The sequence below is a fragment of the Triticum aestivum genome, chromosome 7A (assembly GCF_018294505.1).
Source record: "Triticum aestivum cultivar Chinese Spring chromosome 7A, IWGSC CS RefSeq v2.1, whole genome shotgun sequence".
NCBI lineage: Eukaryota > Viridiplantae > Streptophyta > Magnoliopsida > Poales > Poaceae > Triticum > Triticum aestivum.
This window is the reverse complement of record NC_057812.1, coordinates 177,384,553-177,409,339: the sequence shown is the minus strand read 5'-3', so window position 1 is coordinate 177,409,339 and position 24,787 is coordinate 177,384,553. Positions and strand designations below refer to the sequence as shown.

At 47.0% G+C, this 24,787-nt stretch overlaps 1 pseudogene; it reads left to right on the top strand.

The window, feature by feature from the left end:
* Nucleotides 1–1,723: 1,723 nt before the first annotated feature.
* LOC123153232 (uncharacterized) lies at nt 1,724–2,931 on the top strand (annotated as a pseudogene).
* The last annotated feature ends 21,856 nt before the right edge of the window (nt 2,932–24,787 follow it).

The following is a 24,787-nucleotide window of genomic DNA, read 5'->3' as shown; positions in this document are numbered from 1 at the left end:
GCCGGTATGAAAAAACATGAATCTTGCGTTATAAATTATAAGTTTGCTTCCATAACAATATTTTAAAAATATTTAACAGGTAAAATTAACATCATATTTAGATTCCACACATTTTTCTAATAAAATTTCATATATAATATGTTAAAATCGAAGTTACGGTTTAAAAGATACAGATAATTTAAAAAATCATTTGGTTTGACTCAAATATATTCCAAAATAATATTTAAAAATACTTAACAGGTAAAAAAATCTCATATTCATATTCTACATATTTTTTGAATCAAATTTCATATATAACACGTTCAAATCGGAGTTACGGTTTAAAAGATATGGATGATTTTAAAAAACATTTGTTTGACTTAAATATGATCCGTGGATGAATTACCTAAAACATCAGGGATTTTTTGAAAAATGTAAAATAACGGTTCGAGTATGACTTAAATCTAGACGGCGGGTTGATTTCAAAAAAAGACAGGGACTTTTATATAAAATACAAAAATAACGATTCGTTTTAACTTAAAACAGGACTGCGGGTTGAATTGTCTGAAATAGAGGGACTTTTCTGAAAAATGACATGACGGACAAAAGAAACCCAATTTGCTTTATTATTAGGTATAAAGATAAAGATATCTATACTCTATGCCTACTATTAAAGCAATGTGATATTCTTGGTTTCGTTCCGCTTAGGTGATTTTATATTTATAAGATATATAAGTGAGGTGGTACTATTTGTAGGAAAATCCATGCAGTCCATTAAAATTTGTTTCATACGTCGCTTGAAGCCCGAGCCTCAGCCCGTTTCGTATATTACCTGGGCCAAAAGCTCAGCCCGTTTAGTACGTCACCTGGGCCAAAAGTCTCAACATGGCTGGGCTTCCGAGGGAGTGAAAAAAAGTTGGCGTATCATGGTCTCGAGCTCGCGAGTCCTCTCCAAAGCCTATTAGTGCCATAAATTGAGCTATATCACGTTTGTGATTTAGAAGAAAAAAAATAGCTATGCCACATTTGTGCTCTTCTGATTAATAGTCCCACGTCACTTTTTTATAACAAATCACATCAACTTATATATGCATGAGTTGCGAGAATTAACAAGCTGCTGAGGCATCAGCAGAGGGTGCGTTTATTGAACAAGAAAAGAAATTAGCGAGGCATCTGGAGGAAAAGTAGAGCAGCCTTGAGAGGTGACTGGCGGATGCATGTTATGGGCAATTAGTCATACCAATAAAAGATGTGCAAAAGAAAAAGAAAGCAAGGCACACAATATTTAATCATTTCGAAGCCCAGTAGTCTGAAATAAACTGTTTTTTCAAACTACTAATCCGATTTTAATGGGGAAAAGCAAGCGCCCTACTTGAGCAATTTTTCATAATGTGTTTAAGACCATGGCTTGCGCCCCCCTCGTCGCCGGATGGCATTGCTTGAATGTTGTCGTGCCGTGTTGATAAATGTTTCGATGTACACACTAATTTGTCTCTCGTTACAAGGCACGGCACGGGCATATGTGCTAGTATTACTCAAACTGAATCAAGAATCACAATCAGCACGGCACGTCTTCAGGACCGTATCATGATCGGATTGACGGAAATTTTCAGAAAATGAAAGCAAACGGGAGCGGCAAACTGAACTGGGGACATTTTCGGATTCAGATAAGGAAATCTGACGCGCCAGCGTCTTTAAATATCAGCAAAGACCACCTGCGCGTCCCACAACACCTTCCCGATCCCGCAGACAAACCTCTCCCGCCCGCCCTCGATCGACAGCACCCTTTCCTAGCTAGAACCCTAGCAGTAGATCGGGCAGCCGCCGACCGGGATGGAGGGGCTCGACGTCGACGACGTCTTCCACCACTACCGGCTGAGCCCTACGGAAGTGGACGCCGTCACCTACTACCTACCACGCCTCCTCTCCGGCGAGACGCTGCACGGCGTCGACAAGCTCATCCACCGCGCCAACATCTCCGGCTGCGAGCCCAAGGATCTGGCCGCCCGGTACGCGCCCATGCCGCAGGCCGTGAGCAGCGGCGACCGGTTCTTCTTCACCACGTGCAAGAGCAAGAACGGGAGCAAGCACCAGAGCGTGCGCGGCGCCGGCACCGGCACCTGAACCATCCAGAAGACCACGGAGATTTGCCACGCGGGAGTCAAGGTCGGCGAGGTCAAGAACCTGTCCTTCAAGAAGAAGGGCAAGTCCACGGGCTGGGTCATGGAGGAGTACCGGTGCCTGCTGCCGGAGGCCACCGTCAGCGACGGGGTGAAGGTCTTCTGCAAGATGCACTTGGCTCAGCATGCCCCTGACGCGGCCCGACAGGAATCGGAGGCGTACAAGCTTCAACAACCGCAACCGGAGGCCGTGACCCAGAGCACGCACGTGCAGAAGAGGCCAGCGACCGCTGCCGCCGCCGAGCCTCATCCGGCGAGCCCCAAGAAGAGGATGCGCGGTGCCGTCCCGGTCCCGGCACCTGCCACATCGTCGTTCACCGCTGCAGCACCGGTTTTCTTGCCGGATGAATACGTACGTGAAGCTGACGACGACATGGCCCGGTTCTGTTGCACAATCGATGAGCTTCTCGGGTCACAAGCGGAGGAAAATCTCCCGGTCGGAGCTACTAACAGCATCGAACAGAATTTCTACTTGGAACCAGAGGGGCTTTTCGCTGATGCTGCAGAAGAAATCGTCCCGCTCGAAGCTGACGAGCTGGAGTTCCTTAGGACCTTCCTCGATGAAGAAGCAGAAGAGTCGACGAACGACAAGTCATCCATTGCCCAAGACGTGGGGACTTACAAGCCGCCGCCGCCGATCATCTTCCATGATCCATTTGAAGCAGCGTGGAAGGCCGAAGAGGCGCTGGAGAAGGAGAAGAGGTGCAATGCCGCGGCCAATCTTCACGCTGGAGGGCACAGCAACTTCTTCTCGCCTGCAAGTGTCTACTAAGTCCGATGTTGAAATTGCTTTCAAAGTGTATACGAGGATACTCACTGGCTGATGTATTAGTTCGTCCATGTACGATCGCCACGGATGTACCTCTGAGCAATTTGCTCCACTAGTTCATGCAAGCTGTACTAAAACTGTTGTTGTTCTTCTTGCTCCTGTGATGGATTTTCTGAACCTTGCACTCGCTCCTGCACCAGTACTTCTTCTGCTCTGTTTCCTGTGATGGACCATGTTAAAACTGCTCTTATCTTTTTGTATTAGGCTCAGATAAGTAGTAGGAGTAACTATGATGCACTTATGATCTGGGCAACCACAGATAAGTAGTAGGAGTAACTATGTTTGTAAATTAAAACTGTTTCACCACTCTTGATAATCTGTAGAACACCTAGAAGTTCATAAGTTGCAGAGCAGATTCAAGTTGTGGCAAAAAAGAAAATTTGTTCTGTCTATTTACAGTGTGGAGTAAACAGTTATTACAGTGTCAATGTTCATGATTTACAGTGTGGTGTAGTCATATTTTTCCTTGAAATCTAAGTGCAATATGTCTGTCTTGTTGCTAACTGAATTTACAGTATCTAATTGATCTCCAAATTCTGTAGTATTTATGTTCATGACTTACTGAACTATGTTGTCTTTTTTAACAATGCCTTGATCTAGCTAGTTGTACTTTAGCTCCATAGTTCTGTGTAATTTGTGCCTTAATTTTGTTGTTCCTGTGCTTTTTACTCCTTAATTCACACATGTACAGGAAGAACAAGAGGTTAAATTGAACCTAACCCTCCAATGTTATATGTTTGGAACTCCTTTCTGAAATCCCTTTTGTTATTTTTATCTCAAACAAGTAGTACCTGTAATCTGAGATAGTGGCCTTGTATACAAAAATGGAGGGAGTACCCAGGTTTATAAAGATGTAGTGAGCATTGCCAATGCTGTAGAGGGAGTGATCTGACTAGGTCTTATGTGACTCATCTTCATTAACTTTTCTCTCTAACCTTTTTTACAGTACAAATGATAATAGTTTACATTGCCAATGTAGTAGTTGTCTTTTTAGTGCAAACTCTGTACTTGTCGATCATTTAAGTCTGAACTTTTCTGACAATTCCGGACTTTCTTTTGTAGTTTCATTGACTATGCATGAATCTCATGATTTAGTTGTATTTTTTACTGGTATACGTGAAGGCGATATGAAATGCTTGACTTTGATCCAAAATCTATACGCGAAGATCTTCAATAACCGCAATGGCAATGCCGACTTATAATCTGAAAGGCCTACGTGTAAGTGTGTCACGCCTGCTGAAGCAGTGTAGCTTTCTTCAGTTAACTGTTGAAGATTCAGACAAAACGCGCGAGTCGTCCGATCCCTACTGTAACGTTACCGCGTAGTAACTGTTCCCTTTCACTCCGTTGCCGGGGACAGCACACCTACTTAACAGCCAGGTTGTGGCTGGCTATTCATTCATGCTTATTCTCCAAGTTTGCCTATCTGGCTATGAACACATACACTATATACGCTATAGTTCCTCTTTTATAGTAATACATCCAGATTCAGGCCTGATTTCCTCATTTGATCTCTTGATTTGATCGATTGCTAGCGCCTCAACCCACTCGGGCCTGACAAAGTAGCAAGTGGAGCAAGGTTTTCTTACAGGGATTCAGAAGTACAATCATAAAAAAGTACGTTTGGACACAAACAAAACCTTATTGTGTTTTAACATAACCCACATTTTCAAATTTGAACTTGGATGGGCAAATTACGCCTTGCAGTTCAAAAGAGTGAAGGGACGTTGATATTTTGCACCATAATTAGTCATTAATTTTCATCATTGAAATACACGCAAAAAAAATTGTCATCATTAACCTACTTTTTTTTAGAAAAGATCATTAACCTACTGAAGGGACTGTTTTGTGGATTTAAACAAACTGCCTGCAGTACATAAAAGATATATCAGCTTACATGCAAAAAAGGTTAAATCTCTATTTCATGAATAAATTAATATTTTCCTCAAGCAAAAACCTAAATAACCAGTTCTAAGTTTAGCTGAAACTTTAATTGAGTTACTGAGTCGCTTGTTATTCTGTTCATAGCTTTTAAACCGCTTAACCTATTTCAGCAAATAAACACTTCTCAGATATCTACAGAGAATTCCATACAAATTTATTTTAAGGTGACTGGGACTAAAACTGTCTCTAACTTGGTCGAGCACAGGTAAATAACCTTCAATCATGTTTACTTAATAGGGCCTCATACATGTAAGTTGGTGCTTGTGCAGTCTGCTAATTTTTTGTCCCATTGTCAAATACTAAGTACTAGCTGGGAACTTTGCAATGTTTATTCCAGGAAAGTGGAATGTCCAAAGCTTCTTTCTTGATTAGTTACTTGCTTTGCCTTAAAGACAGTCCCCATGTATGTCCCATGTTTTCTTTTTGTATGAACTTCATATTCCCTGGAATATGAGAATACACCATCCTGATAGACCAGTGGACCAACACACTACCTTGGGATTTTAGAAAAAATATATGTGAATTTGCACACATTTTCTAAATTTCTATCTTTTCTTATCCATGCTCCCGCGTAGATAAATAGTAGGCTCAACAGAAATGAATGTTCACTTGTGTTCAAATTTCAAGGAAGTGTGCTTCACGCTTCGGTTTCTGCAATATATATGTTTTAGAGTATATGATTTAATTTTCCTACTTTTCCAATTATAAATTTATTGGCATCGAAGTAGAGCTTCAGGTTTATAGTTCAGTATATCATTGCAAAGTAGTTTATGGCTCAGTATATCACTGCAGTTTCCTTACACCATCAAATTTCAATGTTTTTGTATTATTGTCGATGGAAACATGTTCTTCAACTATAAAATAGCAGGATTTCTTTTCTTATCAATTCTATCCCTTTTTGATGCATTGCAGGTTTGCTATCAAACTCTCAAAAAGGAAAAACAACCTTACTCTATTTTTTGGAGAACCTTCCCGTAGAGTCACTACCTCGACAGAGACAAACATGCAATCAAGGATATATTCAATGGATTTTCAGGCATAACTTGGAGGATATTTTTGCAGGTTCATCGCTTGCTTTATTGTTTTCTTACCTTCCGTTCTTCAAGACAATATCTTCCTAGAGTTGCTCTATAAATTTAAATCCATCTTTTTGTTCTTTGGATTATCATGGAGTACTCGTCCTTGTTAAACACAATTACATAGCGTGTTGTAGCGTGGCAGGATTGCATTACTTGCGCATATATGTTAGGTAGTTAGGAAGGACATTTATCTTAACTAGAGTCCTTATCTCTACCTCTTTCTTTCTTCTCAAGTTTGTAATCTCAACTGCTGTATGCGCTATCCAGGGAGGTGCGCCCCTGGCCTTTATAACACGCAACAGCGCCCCCACGATGGGTAAGACGCTTTCGCCTATTCGCACATGGTATACAGAGCCTCCTCTTCCAAACCCTAGCTGCTCCATAGTCCCAAACCATGTCTTCCTCCAGCGCCGCCCCAAGCAATCTCGGTCAGGTCATGGAGAAGCTCTCCCGGACGAACTACGTCCTGTGGCGAACTCAGGTTACGCCGCAGCTGAGGGGAGCTGGGCTCTTCAGCTACGTCGATGGAACGATGTCGGAACCCACCCGCCTCCTCGTCACCAAGGACAAGGACGGCAAGGAGTCGTCTGAGCTCAACCCTCTCCATCCCATCTGGGTGAAGGAGGATCAACAAGTGCTCGGCTACCTCCTCAACAACCTCTCCAAGGAAGTGTTGATCACGGTGACCACGGTCACCACCGCGCATGCCCTCTGGGTGGCGCTTGCAGGCATGTTTTCTTCTCAATCTTTGAGCCGTGTAAACAATATTCGCACTGCCTTGATCAATGCACAGAAGGGCACCCAATCGGTTGCTGCATATTACGCTCATATGCGTGGCTTTGCGATGAACTCGCCGCGGCCGGCAAGCCCATCCAGGACGATGAGCTCATCTCCTACCTGCTGCATGGGCTGGATATGGACTACCAGCCTCTCGTCTCCGCCCTCGACGCCCGTGTCACGCCGGTCTCCATCGACGAGTTGTACTCCATGCTGAGCAACTTTGATCAGCGTGTGGCACAGTTTCACAGCACCGGCGGCGGCTTCAAGTCTTCGGCCAACGCCGCCACTCGTGGGCGCGGCGGGTACTCCTCACGCTCTCGCGGTCCTCCTCGACACAACGGCAAGCAAGGTGGTGGCGGCTCCAGCAACTCCTCTCGCGGCGGACGTCCCAACTTCACCAACAACAGGGGCCGTCGCGGCGGGGGTGGCAGCGGTGGCGGCTCGGGCAGATCACGCCCTGATGCCGTACGTTGCCAGATCTGTGGCAAGCCTGGCCACACGGCCAAGGACTGCTGGTATCGCTTTGATGAAGACGATGCCTCCTCTGATGAAGATGACAAGGTAGCTGCCACCACTGATGGGTCATATGGCGTTGATACTAATTGGTATCTTGACAGCGGCGCTACCAACCACCTCACGGGAGAACTTGAGAAGGTGACTCTTCGTGAGAAATATCATGGCAAAGACCAAATTCACACGGCAAATGGTGCAGGTATGAGGATAAGTCACATAGGTCATTCGGTTATACGTACCCCTTCTCGCAAGATTCATCTTAGAAATTTTTTGCATGTTCCTAGTGCCAACAAAAATCTTCTCTCCGTTCATCGCATCACCATTGATAATCATGTATTCATTGAATTCCATCCTTTCTTCTTTTTGATCAAGGATCAGGCCACGAGGAAAGTTCTCTATCGAGGTAGATGTGTTCGAGGGCTTTACCCGTTGATTCCGGAGTTTAGAAGATCAAATAAACAAGCTTGTGGTGCTATCAAGCTTTCGTCCACCCGATGGCACGATCGTTTAGGACATGCATGTTTTTCTTTGGTTGAACGTTTGCTTAGGAAAAATAAGCTCCCATTTGTTGGTGAGCGAAATATTGAAACTATTTGTGATTCCTGCCAAAGAGCAAAATGTCATCAATTACCTTACCCTATATCTACTAGTGTTTCCACTCAACCTTTGCAATTGATATTCTCTGATGTTTGGGGTCCTGCCCCCACCTCGGTTGGTCGACACACATACTATGTTAGCTTTATTGATGACTATAGCAAATTTTCTTGGATTTACCTTCTCAAGAAAAGATCCAATGTTTTTCAAGTGTTCAAAAATTTTCAAGCACTTGTAGAACGCAAGTTTGACAGCAAAATTATTGTTGTCCAATCCGACTGGGGGGGAGTATGAGAAGATCAACTCCTTCTTTCAAACCTGTCGTGGGTTTGTCACGGCAGATGTCCTTGTGAAAGGACTTAGTCGTGGAGCCATCGCAACGGGTTAGCTTAAAGGGGTTGAAAGGATCGATATGGTTGACTAGAGGGGGGGTGAATAGGCAACTAACAATTTTTAGCTTTTCTTTAACAATTTAAACTTTGCATCAAAGTAGGTTGTCTAGATATGCAACTAGGTGAGCAACCTATATGATGCAACAAGGATAGGAACGCAAGCAAGCAAGATATATGAAACAAATAAGCTTGCACAAGTAAAGGCACGAGATAACCAAGAGTGGAGACGGTGGAGACGAGGATGTGTTGCCGAAGTTCCTTCCCTTTGAGAGGAAGTACGTCTCCGTTGGAGCGGTGTGGAGGCACAATGCTCCCCAAGAAGCCACTAGGGCCACCGTATTCTCCTCACGCCCTCACACAATGCGAGATGCCGTGATTCCACTATTGGTGCCCTTGGAGGCGGCGACCGAGCCTTTACAAACTAGGTTAGGGCAATCTCCACAACTCAATTGGAGGCTCCCAACGACACCATGAAACTTCACCACAATGGACTATGGCTTCGCAGTGACCTCAACCGTCTAGGATGCTCAAACACTCGACCCAAGAGTAACAAGATCCGCAAGGGATTAGTGGGGGAATCAAATATCTCTTGGTGGAAGTGTAGATCGAGGCCTTCTCAACCACTCCTGAGCAAATCAACAAGTTTGGTCGGCTAGGGAGGGAGATCGGGTGAAAATGGAGCTTAGAGCAATAATGGAGCTTGGGGGTGGAAGAGGTAAGTCAACGGGGAAGAAGGGGGCCCCTTATATAGTGTGGGAAAAGGATTCAACCGTTACCCATCAACCAGCCCGCGGCCAGTGGTACTACCGCGCCTGGCCAGCGGTACTACCGCAAGGCCGCGCGGTACTACTGCTTGCAACCAAGCGGTACTACCGCACGGCTGTGCGGTACTACCGTACCGACCCATGGTACTGCCGCAACCCCAGCAACAGAAAAGATAAACGGACGCGCAGGAGCTGGAGGCGGTACTTCCGCACGTGCGGTACTACCGCGCCCCCCATGCGGTACTACCGCAAGGCAAACACCCCAGCCAGGGGGAAGGGAACTTCCGTGCCTACTTCCGCAAAGAAACGGAAGTAGCAAAAACCCGACACAGTAGTACTACCGAGGGGAGGTACTACTGCCTAACTGCATAGCGCGGTACTACCGCTCGGCGAAAGCGGTACTACCGCGGTAGGTGCGGATGTAAAAAATTACATCCGCCCCTACTACCACAAAGGGGCGGCACTAGCCTGGTGGGCAGCGGTAGTGCGGCTCCAGGGGAGCGGTACTACCGTGGGCACTTGCGGTACTACCGCGCCTTCGCACGGTACTACCACGGATGCCTATGGTACTACCGTTTTCCTGGGAGCAGTACTACTGCAACCAACCACAGCAGCCAGACAAGGGAGGCAAGAAAACGGAGGAAGCTCCAAGGAAAAAGGAGGGGACAAGAAGGAGATGTGTACGTGATGATTTCCACCCAAACCTTTCCAACGCGGACCCCCTCTTAATAGTACGGCTTTCCTACAACTCAAATCCACCAAAAAGAAACGTAGAAAAGACGCTGTCTTCATCAGTCTTCGAGGGGCACCCAATCGTCTTGTGCCTAGCAATGAAGTGTCTGGAATACTCAAGGCACACGATTAGTCCGCAAATGCGTTGTCATCAATCACCAACACACTTAGGGATAAATATGCCCTTACAATCTCCCCCTTTTTGGTGGATTGATGACAATACGGGATTTGCACAAGGAAAATAAAATTAAGTAAATGCAAACCCCTCCTCTCTAGAATATAGATGGGCTCCCCCTAGATGTGTGCCACCTACAAGAGTGCTTTGGACTGCATGGCACATGAACACTAGGAACACAGCTCCCCCTATATTATAGAGATAAGGCATATCTATCACTAGACAAGATAGCACACACATAAGTTAACTACGATAGATAAAGTGCATTAACTACGATAGATAAAGTGCATATGTCTTACACCATATGAGGAAAGGTCTCGAAAGCACAAACCAAACAAGAGCAAACAAAGCAAACAAGCACAAACGAGGTCCAAAAGACAAAGCAAATAAACGCGCCAAGCACTACACAACGCAAATCCCTACACTCTCTCCCCCTTTGGCATCGAGACGCCAAAAAGGCAGAGAGGACACCTACACACACGGGGTGGCTCAGGCAGAGAAGTCGTCCCACTGCTCCTCGTGCTCCTCGTCAGACTCAGCGGTGGGGATAGTCTCCTCGAAGTCATCCTTTGAACTGGTCCACTTGTATCCCTGCTTTGACATCTAGGAAGCCTCAGGTGTGATGACGTCCTCAGACCCGCCAGACACATCCTCTCCAAAGAGCCTCATAACCTTCTTGTCATGGCGGCGACTCTCCTTGTCTGCCACGTGAGCCCTGTACTGTCCCTTCGCCTGCATGCAGAAGAGAGTCTTCATCTTGTCCTTTAGCTTCTTGGCCCATGACGGCTCAGAGGAAGGAGTGGTGGACCTGGCAGCACGGTCCTCAGCAACATTCTCAGCAGCAGCAACAGCCTCCTCCTCACCAGCAGCCCTCCTAGCAGAAGAGGCCTCAGCACGGGTAGTGGTGTTGGCTCAGTTGGGCTTGACGCCGAGGCTGATGGACTCATGGCGAATCCAGTCTAGAGCAAGGAACTCATCACCCGGGTACATCTTCTCCCAAGTGGTGGAGAGCAGCAGAAATAGGTACGGTCCATAGATAGGTACCTTGCGAGTGAACACCGCAAACCGAAGCTCACACCACATGATGTGTGAGACATCAAGTGGCTGAGTCTGAGAAGCACGTGCCTCTGCACACAGGAGCAACATGTCCACTAGATATGCATGGACCTTGTCCTTGTCGCCAATGCGTGGGAACAGAGTGTTGCAGAAGATGCGATGCATGATATCCAGAAAGGAGTTTAACACCCAAGTTGACTTGCCATTGGGGAGCACCTTCTCAACAAGGAAAGGCTGAAGCAGGTTCTTGTTGTCAGACTCAGAGTTGGCATGGGGGCGAACACCAACGGGGGTGCGAAGCCCGTCATCAGGAATGTGCAGCAGATCCATGAACTCTTTCCATGTAGCAGACAGCTGACGGCCATTGGTCATCCAGGTCATCCTCCGCTCCTCCCCGGGATGAAAGTACACTGAGGCAAAGAACTGACAGATGAGCTCAGGGTCATAGTCATGGTGAAAAGAGATCACCGGCTCAATAGCAAACTGCTCCACCAAGTCCAGAGCCTCTCCAAAATAGTCACGAAACTTGTCCTTCCGCATGTGATGCATGTCTATCCACTTGACCTCCATGAAGGTATTCTGCTTGCTCTTGATCACATCCATATAGATGATAACATGTTGCTTGTTCCAGAACATCTCAGTTCCTCTGAGCACAGCCCGAGGAGTCACATAGGGATTGATCCTCCGACGTTCGACATACTCAGAGACAGAAATCTTGTCCATGCCCTTAGCAGGTTCCTTTTGCTTGCTAGCAGTGTGGTCTTGACATTGTGCTTGGGGGCATTGGAGCCCTCTGGGGCTTCATCTTGGGGGTTGCGTAGACGCTTGGAGCCAGTGTCACGACTAGGATTGGAACGGCGAGAGCCACCACCTGAGACACAAAACGCAAAACACCCACAACAGCCAAGAGGGATTAATGCAAAGACCACAACAAAGCAAGAGAAACAAGCAGAAAGCACACATGATAAATGCCTAGAGAGAGATTTGATCCCTACGGTAGTACTGCCAAGTGCTGCGAAGCTAAGATAGTAGTATCGCTCTTAGACGCGGTAGTACTGTGCAAGGTCACGGTAGTACCGGGTCTAGGAGCGGTAGTACGACCTTAGAGCCTCGGCTAGCGCGGTAGTACCGCATCTGTTGAGCGGTAGTACCGCATGAGCTAGCACGGTAGTACCGCACCTGACTGGCGGTAGTACCGCAAGAGCGGTAGTACCGCACATCAGACACGGTAGTACCGCACCGCGTCAGATCTGAACAGGTTCAAATATGAGAAAAGCCCGTGAAACCATGGCGGTACTATGGTTGGACAAAGCTACCACAAGACAGCATATCAAGTATGATTCCTACGCATCACGACTCTCCTAGATCCTACTCTTGCATAGATTTGGCCTAAAATCTCAAGAACAACAAGTTTCTCCCCAAAAACCTAGAAGCAAGAGAACGGCCAAGAAAAGGAGGGATTTGGGGAAAAACCTTGGTCCATGGCAAGAGGGAGTGGTGGGGAACGATCCCACCGGTCGGAATCCGAGGAGAGTGGCCGGAGACGGAGATCCGGCGAGGGCCTCCGGCGCCGTTCTTGAGCTAGAGAGAGAGACGTGGGGAGAGAGACAAATGAATGGGTATGGGGAGTTGGAACTCCCCTGCCCGAGTCATAACCCCCATGCTCCCTCGACGGCGCGGTAGTACCGTGCCCCGACGCGGTAGTACCGCCCGGCGCGGTACTTCCGAAGTACTGCACCAAAGCGGTAGTACCGTGTTGTGGCGCGGTAGTACCGTGCCTCCCAAAGCGGTAGTACCGCGGCCAGACGCGGTAGTACCATGAGCTCAAGAAGATGCACGTTTCGAGCACACGGAAAACTGGACCTTTGCACAAACACTCCGAGCCAACACGATACCACAGGACCACGCAACACACAAAGCCAGAAAGGCACACGACAAACGAAACAACCACGAGACACCACCTCTCCAAAGAGAGGGCGGTGGCCGTAGCCACCTATGTTTGAGTCAATTGGTATGGCACCGCGAAGAATTATCCTTGGGTCCATGACCAAAACTCGTCTTTGAAGCACAAGTACCATCAAACATGGCTAATGTGAAAGACTTGATCGATTTATGCATAATGGGGGGAGGGAGAGTTCATTGAGAGAACATCACTCCCCCTATGTCCATGCCTACATCTAAATAGGACAACACGTTGAGTATGGTGGGGTGTGCAAGGGTTCAAGCAACATTGCTCGAATCAATGATATTTAGATCATGCCTTAACTCGCGAAATCTTGCTTCATCCAAGGGCTTCGTGAAGATATCTGCAGGGTTATCATGAGTGTTGACATAGTTGAGCTCGATCTCTCCTCGCTTAATGTGATCCCGGATGAAGTGATACCGAATCTCAATATGCTTCGTCTTGAAGTGTTGCACCGGGTTGAGAGAGATCTTGATGGCACTTTCATTGTCACACCAAAGAGGCACTTTGTCACAAATGACACCGTAATCCTTTAAAGTTTGCCTCATCCATAAGAGTTGTGCACAACAACTACCGGCCGCCACATACTCCGCTTCGGTGGACGAGAGACACACAACTTTGCTTTTTGGAAGACCAACTTACCAAAGAGCAACCAATAAATTGGCACCCTCCAGAAGTGGACTTCCTATCCACTTTGTCTCCCGCCCAATCGGAATCCGAATACCCTACAAGCTTGAAGTTTGCTCCTCTTGGGTACTATAGGCCAAAGTTTGGGGTATGAGCCAAATATCGAAAGATCCGTTTGACCGCCACATAGTGACTTTCCTTAGGTGCGGCTTGAAAACGTGCACAAATTCCCACACTCAACATGATATCCGGTCTAGATGCACAAAGGTAAAGCAAGGAACCTATCATGGAGCAATATACCTTTTGATCCACCGCTTTACCATTGGGATCTATGTCAAGTTGGCACTTGGTGGGCACGGGAGTGGAAGCCGGCTTGACATCACTTAGCTTGAATCTTTTGAGCATGTCTTGAGTATATTTGGCTTGATTGATGAAGGTTCCTTCTCTTCTTTGCTTCACTTCGAACCCTAGAAAGAACTTCAACTCTCCCATGGAAGACATCTCGAACTTTGAGGTCATGAGAGCGGCAAATTCCTCATTGAAAGCTTTGTTAGGGGAACCAAAGATAATATCATCAACATATAATTGGCACACAAACAACTCCCCTTTGACCTTCTTAGTAAAAAGAGTGGGGTCGACTAGCCCAACTTCGAAACCACGGTCTTGTAAGAACTCGGTAAGGTGGTCATACCACGCACGTGGGGCTTGTTTAAGGCCATAGAGTGCCTTATCGAGTTGATACACATGATCGGGAAAGTAGGGATCCTCGAACCCGGGGGGTTGCTTGACATAAACCAATTCATTAATGGGACCATTAAGAAAAGCACTCTTCACATCCATTTGTTGTAACTTAAAGTTATGATGAGAAGCATAGGCAATCAACATGTGAATAGATTCAAGACGAGCAACGGGAGCAAAGGTTTTACCGTAGTCGATACCCTCGACTTGGGAGTAGCCTTGTGCTACCAAACGAGCCTTGTTGTGAATGATAATCCCATGGGCATCTTGCTTGTTCTTAAATATCCACTTGGTTCCGATGACATTGTGCTTCCCCGTCGGTCTTGGCACCACTCTCCACACTTTGTTGCGCTCGAAGTTGTTGAGTTCTTCATGCATGGCATTGAGCCAATCTGGATCTTCTAGCACCTCATAGACCTTGTGGGGTTCCACACAAGAGACAAACGCGTGATGCTCACAATTATTTGCTAATTGTCTACGAGTGCTTACCCCCTTTCGTAAGCTTCCAAGCACATTCGTCATGAGATGATCCTTGGTGGAGAGCTTGGTAGCAACCTTGGCGGCACGACGCTCTAATTCCTCCTCGGGGGTGAGACGAGGAGTGGTCACTTGATCATCTTGAGCGTCGTCTTGAGCTCGTTCTTGTTCTTGAACTCGCTCGAAGGAGAGAACTTGACCTTGGGCATCACTTGGTGTGTCAACACCGTCTTGAGCGTGATCTTTCCCTTGGTCATGTTCTTGAGGATAAGGGCCTTCATGTTGTTCTTCGGAAGCGTGTGGGCCTTGGGTTGGTGATGGCTCTGCTTGAGTGGAGCTTTGTCCTTCTCCTTCGGCCACAAGGGGTTCCTCAATGGGTAGGATAAAGCCAACACCCATTCTTCTTATGGCTTGGGGAGGAATTTCATCACCTACATCACAAGTGCCACTTTGCTCCACTTGGGAGCCGTTATTCTCATCAAACTCCACGTTACACGTCTCCTCAATAAGTCTCGTGGATTTATTGAGGACACGGTAAGCATGAGAGTTTGTAGCATAACCAACAAATATGCCCTCATAATCTCTAGCCTCAAATTTAGACAACCGAACACCTTTCTTGAGAATGAAACACTTACACCCGAACACCCGGAAGTACTTGAGGTTGGGCTTGTTACCGGTGAGTATCTCATATGGAGTCTTGTTCAAGCCCTTGCGGAGGTAGAGCCGATTGGATGCATGACACGCGGTGTTGATGGCTTCGGCCCAAAATTTGTACGGAGACTTGTACTCCGCCATCATGGTCCTTGCCGCATCCATCAATGTCCGGTTCTTCCTCTCCGCAACACCGTTTTGTTGAGGGGTGTAAGGTGCGGAATATTGATGCTTGATCCCCTCATCACTAAGAAACTCATCCAAGGTGTAGTTATTGAACTCGGTGCCGTTGTCACTTCTTATTGTCAAGATCTTTGCATTGTATTGACGTTGTGCTTCATTTGCAAAGTCAATGATGGTTTGTTGGGTCTCACTCTTCCTCTTGAAGAAATACACCCACGTGTACCTTGAGTAGTCATCCACAATCACTAAGCAATACTTCCTACCTCCAAGACTATCGAAGGATGGAGGCCCAAAGAGATCCATGTGAAGGAGCTCCAAAGGCCTCTTTGAATAAATGATAGTCGTGGGAGGGTGAGCCTTCTCATGTAGCTTTCCTTCGATACACGCACTGCAAGCACGATCTTTAGCAAAACTAACATTCGTTAGTCCACGGACATGGTCCCCCTTGAGGAGACTTTGCAAATATCTCATATTGACGTGGGCTAAACGGCGATGCCAAAGCCATCCCACATCAACTTTAGCCATTAGGCACGTCGCGGTCTTAGTGGGTCGCTCCGAAAAGTTAATCACATATAGACCGTTCTCGACATGCCCAACAAAGGCTACTTTAAGAGTCTTGCTCCACAAGAGGGCCACGGTATTGATATCAAAGAAAGTGGCAAAGCCCATGATTGCAAGTTGACGAACGGAAAGTAAATTGTATGCAAGGGACTCAACAAGCATGACCTTCTCGATCGTGAGATCATGAGAGATGAGCACCTTGCCAAGTCCCAATACCTTAGAAGATGAGGCGTCACCCCACTCGACATTGGTGGGCATATATGGAACCTTGTGCACGTCCACCACCAAGTCCTTGCTTCCGGTCATATGATTTGTAGCTCCGCTATCGAGCAACCATGATCCCCCACCGGAAGCAAACACCTACAAGAGGTCAATGCTTGGTTTTAGGTACCCATTTTGTAATGGGTCCTTTGATGTTAGTAACAAGGGTCTTTGGAACCCAAATAGACCATTCAATGTATTCATGAAGAGAACCAACAAATTTGGCATAAACATGCCCATCACTAGCACGGCATAACACATAAGAAGGATTAAAATCGCCGGCTTTGATGGGAGGGGTGGCATTGCCCTTCTTGACATTGCCGCCCTTTGCAATGTTCTTCTTCTCCTCGGAGGCACTCTCTCCCTCCTTCACAAAGGTTTGCATGAGAGGAGGAGGTCGTTTGGTCTTGTCATTCTTCTTCTTGTTCTTGGAGTCGGGCACGTACCCAACCCCTTCCTTGGCCACAACTCCCTTTTGGTTGATCAAGAGATCGTTGAGGTTTTTCTTGCCTTGTATGCAAGTCGCAAGACCTCTCTCAAGTTGCCCCTTTAGCTTAGCGTTCTCCTCAACGAGATGCACATGCTCACAACACGGGTTAGTAGCATTTGCATTATCAATTAACATCATACGAGGGAAAGTGGCTTTTTCCTTGGTTAGCTTTACTTGAAGTTGATCATGCGACTCTTTGAGGCTAGCATGAGCACCCTTTAAGACCTTGTGAGCCTTGTCAAGTAGATCAAACTCCTCTTTGAGTCTAGCAAAATCAACCTCAAGTTCGGCCTTCTCGGAGTTTAGCACATGAGAAACAATGAGGACATGATCATAATCTTTCTTTAACTTAGCATGATCAACATTGTGTGACTCCTCAAGAGCCAAACGAAGACCACGCTCTTCCTCAAGAGCATTGGAAAGATCCGAAATCTCATCGGCATAGTCACGACTATGCCCTTCTATCTTAGTGATGGTGTTTTCGTGAGCCTCGATCATGTCATTGGCTTCACCAAGTTGTTCCAAGAGAGCAACAAAGTGCTTCTTGGATTTTCCCTTGAGTTTGCCCATAAAGGCCTCAAACTCATTAGCCTCCACATTATCCTCCTCAAGTTCATTAATGCTATCCATCGGAGAAGGATGATTAATGATGGTAGTTTTGATGTTGGGGGTTACCTTGTTGGTGGCTTTAGCCATGAGGCACTTGGCGGTGATGCTCTCATTGGGTGAGTCGAAGAGAGACACCCGTGGAGTCATCGCAATGGCAACGGATGCCATGGCAACCGACTCATCACTTTCATCATCGTCATCATCTTCATTGTACTCTTCTTGTACCACCAATGCCTTGGGAGGAGTCTTCTTGGTGAAGTTGCTCTTGTTGGGGAACGACCTGGCCTTGTCCTTTCGGATGAGCTTGCCACCATTGTCTTCCCTCTTCTCATACGGGCATTCCGCAACAAAATGACTCACGTTGCCACAATTGTAGCAAGTCCTTACACGCTGCTTGCTCTTCGTGCCACTTGAGTTGTTTTTGCTAAAGGTTGGCCTCGAGTTTTTCTTGCTCCAAAATTGCCTTGAAGCAAGTGCAATGTGTTCATGATACGCATACTTCGTATCTTCGGGGTTGCTCTCCTCTTCTTCCTCTTCTTCTTCTTCAACGGTGAGCTTGGCCTTCAATGCAACGTTAGGCTTCTTTGCCCTTTGAGAACGAAGCACTGCATTGTCAGCGGTCTTGTCCAAAATGTTCATGGCCACAAACTCATCCAACACTTCGCTTGAGGTTAAAGTGTGGAAGTCCGGTCTTTGACGAATGACAGAGGACATGGCCTTGTGATAGGGCATCATTGCCTTGAGGAATTTGCGCTTGATCCAATTGTCATCCGTGTCCTTGCTCCCGTGATCTCCTAGTGAGACCGCGAGTTTGGTTACTCTCCGATAAAGCTCACGAGGTTCTTCATCTTCTTTCATTGCAAACTCATCGGCCTCATCTTGTACCACTTCATAGTTGGAGCGTTGAATGCTTGCGCTTCCTCGGTAGAGAGAGACAACACAATGCCATGCATCTTTGGCCAAGGCGAAGGGACGAAGATGAGGTAGGTCTTCGGGTGGAATTGCATCTTGAATGATGAAGAGAGCATTCTCATTGAATTGATTATCCGCGGCTTCTCAAGGAGTGAAGTTGCTTGGATCATGCGGATAGAAACCTTCTTCAATGATTCTCCAAAGGTTAGTGTTCACATGATTTAAATGACGTTTAAAGCGGTAAACCCAAGAATCAAAGTCCTCATTTTTCACAATCTTAGGGGGAGGACCGGCATGATTCAAATGAGTGGAAGGAACCGGTCCACCATAAACAAGTGGTGGTTCCACATGGGCAAAGATGTCGGTGTCATTCTTACCACTAGAAGAAGGAGCCTTTTCACTACTAGCTTCCCCCTTGTCGGGGATAGCATCCGTCACCTTGTCGGCGGGGTCACCCACTTTCAACGGTGCGGTGGATAGTTTAAGCCCCTCAAGAAATTTAGTAAACATGCTTTCAACTTCGGTCGTCATGGAGGTTTTCAATGTCTCCAAGGCCACATTGAACTCCTCACGAGAGACTGAGGTTCCCCCATCGCCCATAGACGAGGTCAGATTCACACCAGAGTGTTCCTCCACACCGTCTACGGTATCAACCATACTCTTTGGACGGTAAAGTCCTTAATAAAGAGACGAGCCTCTGATACCAATTGAAAGGATCAATATGGTTGACTAGAGGGGGGTGAATAGGCAACTAACAATTTTTAGCTTTTCTTTAACAATTTAAACTTTGCATCAAAGTAGGTTGTCTAGATATGCAACTAGGTGAGCAACCTATATGATGCAACAAGGATAGGAACGCAAGCAAGCAAGATATATGAAACAAATAAGCTTGCACAAGTAAAGGCACGAGATAACCAAGAGTGGAGACGGTGGAGACGAGGATGTGTTGCCGAAGTTCCTTCCCTTTGAGAGGAAGTACGTCTCCGTTGGAGCATTGTGGAGGCACAATGCTCCCCAAGAAGCCACTAGGGCCACCGTATTATCCTCACGCCCTCACACAATGCGAGATGCCGTGATTCCACTATTGGTGCCCTTGGAGGCGGCGACCGAGCCTTTACAAACTAGGTTGGGGCAATCTCCACAACTCAATTGGAGGCTCCCAACAACACCACGAAGCTTCACCACAATGGACTATGGCTTCGCGGTGACCTCAACCGTCTAGGATGCTCAAACACCCAAGAGTAACAAGATCCGCAAGGGATTAGTGGGGGAATCAAATATCTCTTGGTGGAAGTGTAGATCGAGGCCTTCTCAACCATTCCCGAGCAAATCAACAAGTTTGGTCGGCTAGGGAGGGAGATCGGGCGAAAATGGAGCTTAGAGCAATAATGGAGCTTGGGGTGGAAGAGGTAAGTCAACGGGGAAGAAGGGGACCCCTTATATAGTGTGGGAAAAGGATCCAACCGTTACCCATCAACCAGCCCGCGGCCAGCGGTACTACCGCGCCTGGCCAGCGGTACTACCACAACGTCGCGCGGTACTACTGCTTGCAACCAAGCGGTACTACCGCACGGCTGTGCGGTACTACCGTACCGACCCACGGTACTTCCGCAACCCTAGCAACAGAAAAGATAAACAGACGCGCAGGAACTGGGGGCGGTACTTCCGCACGCGTGGTACTACCGCGCCCCCCATGCAAACACCCCAGCCAGGGGGAAGGGAACTTCTGTGCCTACTTCTGCAAAGAAGCGGAAGTAGCAAAAACCCGACATAGTAGTACTGCCGAGGGGCGGTACTACTTCCTGACTGCATAGCGCGGTACTACCGCTCGGCGAAAGCGGTACTACCGTGGTAGGTGCGAATGTAAAAAATTACATCCACCCCTACTACCGCAAAGGGGTGGCACTAGCCTGGTGGGCAGCGGTAGTGCGGCTCCAGGGGAGCGGTACTACCGTGGGCACTTGTGGTACTACCGCGCCACCGCGCGGTACTACCGCGGATGCCTACGTTACTACCGTTTTCCTGGGAGCAGTACTACCGCAACCAACCACAGCAGCCAGACAAGGGAGGCAAGAAAACGGAGGAAGCTCCAATCAAAAAAGGAGGAGACAAGAAGGAGACGTGTACGTGATGATTCCACCCAAACCTTTCCAACGCGGACCCCCTCTTAATAGTACGGCTTTCCTACGACTCAAATCCACCAAAAATAAACGTAGAAAAGATGCCGTCTTCATCAGTCTTCGAGGGGCACCCAATCGTCTTGTGCCTAGCAATGAAGTGTCTGGAATACTCAAGGCACATGATTAGTCCGCAAATGCGTTGTCATCAATCACCAAAACACTTAGGGATAAATATTCCCTTACAGGGGTTAAACCGGACAAGGGGACACAGGGAGTTTTATACTAGTTCGGCCCCTTCGATGATGGTAAAAGCCTACGTCTAGTTGTGATTGGTATTGCTTGGGTTTTGAAGGCCAGGGAGCGAATCCGCTTTGTCTGGCTCTCAAATTGTTGCCTATCCCTTGAACCGCTGCCGGGTCGTCCCCTTATATACACGGGTGGTGCCCGTCGGTTTACAGAGTCCCGCAACCGGCTCATAAACGTGTCCGGTTCGGCCTCTACTCTTTCTATCTTACAATGCAAGTTACATACTAATGCCGGTTTATGGCTACAGGCTTTAAACCGGTTTCTGGGCCCTGGGCCTTTCCTCTTCTGTCTACATGGGCTTCAAGCATAATCCACTACGGAAGAAATTAACCCGGCCTTTTCTGGCCGGTTTACACCCAGTAGTAATATCCCCAACATTAGGCCCCAGATTGATTTGAACAGGTTCATGTCAATCCTTAGTAAAAACTTCGTCTTCAACATCTTCTCATAATTTAGTAAACTGTTGTGACGTCATCTTCTTGGATCGTGGTAAACCGTCGTGACGTCATCTATAAAAAAAACTGCGTATGACACATCTTCATTAATGGGCCTCCGACAATCGAGGCGAAAGCTCTGCCTCACTTCCAAATTTATGGCCCCTCGATTTTCGCGCCTGACACTTATCCCTTGCCTTTATAAATAGGACCGAGGGGTCATTTTCACCTTTTCCCCCTCGTGCCTCTTCGCGTCATCTTCCTTGCACTGCTCAGCCTCCGGAGCTCCGCCGCCACCGTCGACCGTCGCCTCTGCTCTGATCCTGGCCGCTGCATCACCCTGAACGCACCAGAATACTGCGGCACCTTTTCGCTTCCTCATTAGCTCCGGTAAGTTCTCTGCTTCTTTCTGCCATGGATCTGTTCTAGGGTTTCGACGTTCTTCGGCGTTCACCAGCGTTCTTTGTTCATACGATGATTCTTGACAAAACTCTAAATATCTGTTCTGCATACTGATAGCTTTTAGCCTCTGTTTCCATTTATGTATCTCAAAACAAAAGATCTCATCTGAACCTTCACCCATTGATTTAGTACTGCTTCTTCGGCTTTGAATATATTTCCCTTTTTCTGATATGCCTCAGATCCGAAACTGCAACATCAACTTGTGAAACCTGTTTTACCTTACCTAGTTGTTTTTTCCTTAGATCTGTACCCTCTTATCACTTCGGGGATTTACCTTTGTATAAGCAATCTATACCATTAGCCCTCTGATAAACCGGAGGAGCCTTTTACCTCCATCGTTATACTTCGGTTTAACAGTGTCTGGATACCCCTGTTCTAAAATTGCCTTGTTATCCATTATTGCATTGGTCTCCGGTTTATGCAATTTCACATAGTAGTATATCTTTTACTCCACTGCATCTCGCATGTCATCATGAGTAATTTGTAAATCGGTCTTTCTTTTCCAGCCTTTTTGTTCCACAATGGCCAAGCAATTTACCACTTGCAACTGGGCTCGTTCCCGGGTCACCGTGGAACAATTGAACGATATGGTCAGCATCGGCACCTTTCCTAAGAAAACTGAAATTAAATCTTGAGTTCCAGGGGCAGAAAATCCTCCGACCCCGAGGCAGGGTGAGGTTGTGGTCTTTGTTGACCACATAGGCCATGGCTTCAAACCGCCAGGGTCAAAGTTTTACCGAGATGTGCTTGCCAGTTTTCAACTTCATCCTTAAGACATCGGACCCAACTCGGTATCCAAACTATGCAACTTCCAGGTCTTCTGTGAAGTGTACCTACAAGAAGAACCAATTGTGGAGCTATTCCGGGACTTCCTTCATCTGAACCGGCACACAGGATTTGTAAATGGCCCCAACACTGAACTTGGTGGTGTCTCAATTCAGAAGCGGAAGGAAGTTGAATTTCCTCATGCCAAACTGCACAGCCACCCCAAGGAATGGAACCAGACTTGGTTTTACTGCAGAGATACTTCTCCTGAAGATGAGAATCCCCTCCCAGGCTTTCGTGATCACCAGCTTTCCAACACCCATCCAATGCCGCAACGCTTAAGTTCCGCAGAAAGGGCCAAATATGCCCCTCAACTCGCCAAACTCCGAGCTTTTATTGCCAATGGTTTAACATGCGTTGATTTCGTGCGCTGTTGGATATCTTGGAGCATCTTGCCGCTAAGTCGGCGCCCCGGTTTAATGTGTGAGTACACCGGTGATGTTGAAGACCCTCAACACCATTGCAACATTCAAGTGACCGATGAAGAGGTCACTGAAGGTGTAAAGAAAATTTTGAATGAATCGGAATTAGTCTGTAGTCAAACCGGCTTGCTCCCCTTCTACACTCGGAACAAACCGCCTGCTGTAAGCACTATACTTCTTCATCTCTGATATCTTTAATGTGCACAACTTATAATCCTTCTTCTGTGTATGTATGTATAGGGTGATGATCCCTTCTAGAAATGGAAATTCGTAGAGAAAGCAGTAAAGCCAACTGGGGATAAAGCGGTCAAACCATCTCGCCCCAAAACCAAAGCCGTCAAACGGATGTTAAAATTGAAAACAGCTGACCGGATCAATATGGAACTTGATGACGATGCTGATGATCCGGAAGTTGAGGTAGAACTTGACTCACTTGGCTCCCTTTTCATGCATCTCATTAACAATGATCTTCCTCAGGAGGACGCAGAAGGCAGCCAAGCTGATGATGTAGAGGTAATTACCTTTTCCTCCGGTTCAGACTCTAAGTCAACACAAAAAGAACCCGTCAAGCAGTCCGAAAAGTAAGCTTTTCTCATCCTCTTGCTCACTTGGATCCAACATTTATTTTGAAGACTCAGCAGCATGAAGCTCGCCGGACAACCCGACACAGTGGCCAACAGGTCACTTCGGCCGGTTTACCTGATACCACGGTTCGGAAGCGCCGGTCTGAGGTCTCTCCTACTCCTGACAATTCTTACCCCAAGGCAGGTTATTTCAGACAACCTCTTAATCCGTCTGATTCAAATTATCAGGTGACACCTACCTCATCCTCTAGCGAGTCGACAGCAACTCAACTCCCTCCTCTGAAAACTGTGGCTGGGTAAGCTTTAAAACCTTTCCCTTCAATGCATTGTAAATCTTGAATAAGATGCTAACCCTCTTTTAATTTTTTTTTGCAGAGCCAAAGCCAGACCCAACAAGAAAGCTCGGGTCAACAATCCGCCCGAAGACCCGGCCGCTTTTGTAGAAGAACCAAGAGGTGAACCGGACCAAACTTGTGAACCGGAGGGCCCTCATCCTGAAGCCGCCTTTGATGAACCGCCCCTTCAATGTCCAAACACTGATGAACCAACAGACGCTGAGCCCACCGCGCCTGATACTGAACTGGCAGCGCCAAACCGGGCTAGTCCGGTGAGAGATGCTGAGACTCCATTATCCCCAGCCAAAAACACTACAGGCCAAGGAGATGACGTTATCATTACCAGAATGGGCCACAGCTCTCCTGGCCATCCCGTAGTCTTGGCTCAACATAGTGCCAAAGAAGAGTAGGCTTCTAGGGAAAAAGGAAAATGGAGTAGTGATCTATCAAGTTATGCCCATCTCAACGCTGAAGAGCTTCACTCCGGTTTTTAAACCGTTTGCACTCAAACCGTGACTATGAAGCCGGTTTGGTGAATTTGATGAAGGAACACTACGAGGTATTTTCATCTCCCTTTACTTGTTGGTTCCAAAGTTGAAAACACCAACCCAAGCAGCCCCCAAGGGCCGTTTTATGATGTTATCATGAACCGGGTCTTTGTAATACTTTAAGTCTCTTCCACTGATCCTCAAAATGTTAGGTCTGTAGTAAAAACCAAGGCCGATACCTGACCAATGTGATAATATAGTTTTCCTCAACGTAGCCCCCAAAGGCCGGTTTAGCTTTGCAAGGTAAGCCGGGTTTTAATCC